General features: G+C 38.8%; 1 non-coding gene across 1 annotated transcript; it reads left to right on the top strand.

The window, feature by feature from the left end:
• The first annotated feature begins 764 nt into the window (after nucleotides 1–764).
• On the top strand, nucleotides 765–836 carry TRNAW-CCA (transfer RNA tryptophan (anticodon CCA)). Its single transcript has one exon. It is a non-coding gene; the product is annotated as a tRNA-Trp (tRNA).
• The last annotated feature ends 4,175 nt before the right edge of the window (nucleotides 837–5,011 follow it).

The raw sequence follows: 5,011 nt of genomic DNA, 5'->3' as shown, positions 1-5,011 counted from the left end.
GCTCAACTGGAACTCCTTCATGTTCACTGGCTTTTATTGTGGAGATCCTTCCTAAGGTCCACTAAGACTTCACATTCCAGGATGTCTGGCTCTAGATGGGTGATCACACCATTGTGGTTGTCTGGGTCATGAAGATCTTTTTTGTACAGTTCTTCTGTGTATTCTTGCCACCTCTTCTTAGTATCTTCCGCTTCTGTTAGGTCCAAACCATTTCTGTCCCTTATTATGCCCATTTCGCATGAAATGTTCCCTTGGTATCTCTAATTTTCTTGAAGAGATCTCTAGTCTTTCCCATTCTATTGCTTTCCTCTATTTCTTTGCACTGTTCACTGATGAAGGCTTTCTTATCTCTCCTTGCTATTCTTTGGAACTCTGCATTCAAATGGGTATGTCTTTCCTTTTCTCCTTTGCCTTTCACTTCTCTTTTCTCAGCTATTTGTAAGGCCTCCTCAGATAACCATTTTGCCTTTTTGCATTTCTTTTTCTTGGGGATGGCCTTGATCCATGCCTCCTGTACAATGTCACGAACCTCTGTCCGTAGTTCTTCAGGCACTCTCTCTATCAGATCTAATCCCTAGAATCTATTTGTCACTTCCACTGTATAATCGTAAGGGATTTGACTTAGGTCATACCTGAATGGTCTAGTGATTTTCCCCACTTTCTTCAATTTAAGTCTGAAGTTGGCAATAAGGAGTTCATGATCTGAGCCAACAGTCAGCTCCCAGTCTTGTTTTTGCTGACTGTATAGAACTTCTCCATGGGCTTCCCTGGTGGCTCAGAGGTTAAAGCGTCTGCCTCCAATGCGGGAGACCCGGGTTCGATCCCTGGGTTGGGAAGATCCCCTAGAGAAGGAAATGGTAACCCACTCCAATATTCTTGCCTGGAGAATCCCATGGACGGAGGAGCCTGGTAGGTTACAGTCCATGGGGTTGCAGAGTCGGACATGACTGAGTGACTTCACTGTCTTTCTTTTTCTTTTCTTATATTTGGCTGCAAAGAATATGATCAATCTGATTTCAGTATTGACCATCTGGTGATGTCCGTATGTAGAGTTTTCTCTTGTGTTGTTGGAAGAGGGTGTTTACTATGACCAGTGAATTCTCTTGGCAAAACTCTATTAGCCTTTGCCCTGCTTCATTCTGTACTCCAAGGCCAAATTTGCCTGTTACTCCAGGTATCTCTTGACTTCCTAGTTTTGCACTGCAGTCCCCTATAATGAAAAGACATCTCTTTGGGGTATTCATTCCAGAAGGTCTTCCCATTCTATTATTTTCCTCTATTTCTTTGCATTGCTCACTGAGGAAGACTTTCTTATCTCTCCTTGCTATTCTTTGGAACTCTGCATTCAAATGGGTATAGCTTTCCTTTCCTAGGTCTTCATAGAACTGTTCAAGTTCAGCTTCTTCAGCATTACTGGTTGGGGTATAGACTTGGATTACTGTGATATTGAATGATTTACCTTGAAAATGAACAGAAATAATTCTGTAGTTTTTGAGTTTGCACCCCAAAACTGCATTCCAGACTCTTGTGTTGACTATGATGGCTACTCCATTTCTTCTAAGGGATTCTTGCCCACAGTAGTAGATATAATAGTCATCTGAGTTAAATTTGCCATTCCAGTTCATTTTGGTTTGTTGATTCCTAAAATGTAGATGTTTACTCTTGCTGTCTCCTGTTTGACCACTTCCAATTTGCCCTGAATTATGGACCTAACATTCGAAGTTCCTATGCAATATTATTCCTCACAGCTTCAGGCTTTACTTTCATCACCATTCACATCCACAAGTGCTAGGCATATACATACACTCCTATCCCCCCAAACAAGGAAAAGATTATTGTTCAAAGACCAAGTTTATAGTTTTGCTTCCCTTGTAACTAACATGTCTGCTCTTTTTATCACTCAGTCTCCTTCTTTTGTTTATAAATGCTGCCAACTTCTAAAGAACACATGTCTGTATAGCTTCCAAAATAACTTTCTGATAGTCTAAAAGAGACTATCTCTGATATTGTTTAGGAAATTGATAGTTGGAAGACCTTTCTCAATTGATTCTTAGCACTTAAAATTTTTTGAAGAATAGTCTCCCAAATGCAGATGTGACTGTTCTTTCATTTTTCATACATTCTTCATTTTTCTTTTGGCACCATAATACCTTTTTTGTAAACTAACTTGGAATAAAAACTCCTTGACCTTAATTTGATAATCACTAATAATAATTTACATTTTGCAACTTTTGTGAGAATACAAAATATATATGTAAATAAAAACTAATGTAATACCAGGTAAATCATTGGCACAGTTAAAAGATTGCTGCTACTACATTTAATTATTATTCTAACTCTTCAATAAGGAATATCAGGGAACTCTAGTCAGAGTCTAAAAATTCAGGTGAATAAACCACAGAATTTCCAACTTAAGCAGTAAATAATCTTTTGAACTCATTTTATAATTGATGTTAATTCAAAAATAATTCTACTCTTACGCTATGCTTATGCTAGTTAATTCTATTCAACATTTAGCTTTTGTCCTCGCAATGCTCCATCAATCAGTCCTTTTGGATCATGAATTAGCAAACCTCCAAAATAAAGTGACAGGTTAATTAAATTATGCAAGGCAAATGGTTTTCAATTCCATACCCCAATAGAGAGGAGAGGGACATTGAAAATTTATGATTACATCAAGTCTTCTCTGCGTTCCCTATCATTCCCTAATAATAACTCCAGGCCAATGACAGAGCAATCACTCTAAACTTTTAAGGCTATAAATATTTTCAAATTTGACCTGGTTAAGTCATATAACCTCCTTCAGTGAAAGTGTTACTAGCAAAAATTTCCCAATGAAAACTCTAAGGTCAGGGAATATTTTTGCAAGAGTTTGTTTCATTAGAGATGTCACTTTCTTAATTTGCACCACACAACACATCTGATGGAACAATCTTGGCAGATATATAGCTATATTTTTACCTACTTGAGGCACATTCTTTGAGAACCAACCATATTTGTAAGTAGTCATTTTTTGTATTGTTTTTCTCTTCTATTATTTTGTTCATCATCAAAAATACTGTGTTCTCTATGAGAAGAAATACAGTAGTAAAATTATAGCAACACATTTAATAGATTCCTGAGAGTATTATCTGAAAACCAAGGCAAAATCCAAGGAGAAAGAATGCAATTGTTGAAATATAGTAGTCATGAAAATAACCTCTTGCCCAGGAGCCACAGTTCTAAAGAAGCCATTTAATGCCTAAGGACAATCCATGTGCCTAAGGCAGATTTACTGTACTTGGCTCTTTTCTTCTCTCTCTTTTTTTCATCAACAGAGGCCTATGCTCATGAGATAATTATGGGATGTTAGTTCATAAACAATCTTGTGAAATTAAGCAAACTTTTCCAGAATTCTCAAAAATGTTTTCTTTCCATGACTTATTCCCCTTAAAGATCTGTCTCTCTGTAATCCCCCTGACTTGAGCACACACATTTTCCCAATTCCTTTTGTTCCAGGATCCAACATTCTCCTGTCCATGGTTGTTCAGCAGCAAGTTGTAATTTTGGAGTTCTTGCAGGAGAAGATGAGCAAACGACCTTCTACTCTGCCATCTTTGTGGGAACGAGTGGCCAGCAGTGCAGGGTTGCAGATGGACACCAATCTCCACGCAGAGTTAACAGGTGGGAGGAGCCTCATGGTCAATGAGAAGTTTAGGGACTTCTCTGGTGGCCCACGGCTAAGATTCCATTTGCCAATGCAGGGGACACAGGTTTGAAACTGGAACCTGGACGATTTCAGATGACAGAGGAAACTAAGGCCATGTGATGCAACTACTGGAGCCTCTTCTCAGGTTAGGAGGAAAGACGCATAGGGTCGCTTAGGGACGCACATATGAGCATCTGTGTGTCCTGTTCAAGCTGTCCTGGGATCTCTGACAACAACCTCTTCCAACAATATGGGATCTCTGACAACAACCTCTTCCAACAACATGAGAACCTCTTCCAACAACATGGACATCACTAGATGGTCAATACTGAAATCAGATTGGTTATACTCTTTACAGCCAAAGATGGAGAAGCTCTATTCAGTCAGCAAAAACAAGGCCTGGAGCTGACTGTGGCTCAGATCATGAACTCCTTATTGCCAACTTTAGATTTAAATTGAAGAAAGTAGGGAAAACCACTAGATCATTCAGGTATGACCTAAATCAAATCCCTTACAATTATACAGTGGAAGTGACAAATAGATTCAAGGGATTAGATCTGACAGACAGAGTGTCTGAAGAACTATGGATGGATATTCATGACATTGTACAGGAGGCAGTGATCAAGACCAACCAAAGAAAAAGAAACGCAAAAAGGCAAGGTGGTTGTCCAAGGTGGCCTTACAAATAGCTGAGAAAAGAGAAGTGAAAGGCAAAGGAGAAAAGGAAAGACATACCCATTTGAATGCAGAGTTCTAAAGAATAGCAAAGAGAGATAAGAAAGCCTTCATCAGTGAACAATGCAAAGAAATAGAGGAAAGCAATAGAATGGGAAAGACTAGAGATCTCTTCAAGAAAATTAGAGATATCAAGAGAACATTTCATGAAAAGTTGGGCACAGTAAAGGACAGAAATGATATGGACCTAACAGAAGCAGAAGATATTAAGAAGATGTGTCAAGAATACACAGAAGAACTGTACAAAAAAGATCTTCATGACCCAGATAACCGTGATGGTGTGATCACCTACCTAGAGCCAGACATCTTAGAGTGCAAAGTCAAGTGGGCCTTAGGAAGCATCTCTACAATAAAAGCCAGTGGAGGTGATGGAATTCCAGTTGAGCTATTTCAAGTCCTAAAAGATGATGCTGTGAAAGTGTTACACTCAATATGCCACCAAATTTGGCAAACTCAGCAGTGGCCATGGGACTGGAAAAGGTCAGTTTTTGTGCCAATCCCAATGAAAGGCAATGCCAAAGAATGTTCAAACTACTGCACAATTGCACTCATCTCACATGCTAGAAAGTAATGCTCAAAATTCTCCAA

The sequence above is a fragment of the Muntiacus reevesi genome, chromosome 3 (genome assembly GCF_963930625.1).
Source record: "Muntiacus reevesi chromosome 3, mMunRee1.1, whole genome shotgun sequence".
In the NCBI taxonomy this organism is placed as follows: Eukaryota; Metazoa; Chordata; class Mammalia; order Artiodactyla; family Cervidae; genus Muntiacus; species Muntiacus reevesi.
Note: the sequence above shows the minus strand (reverse complement) of the source record. Positions and strands in the feature narration are given on the sequence as shown.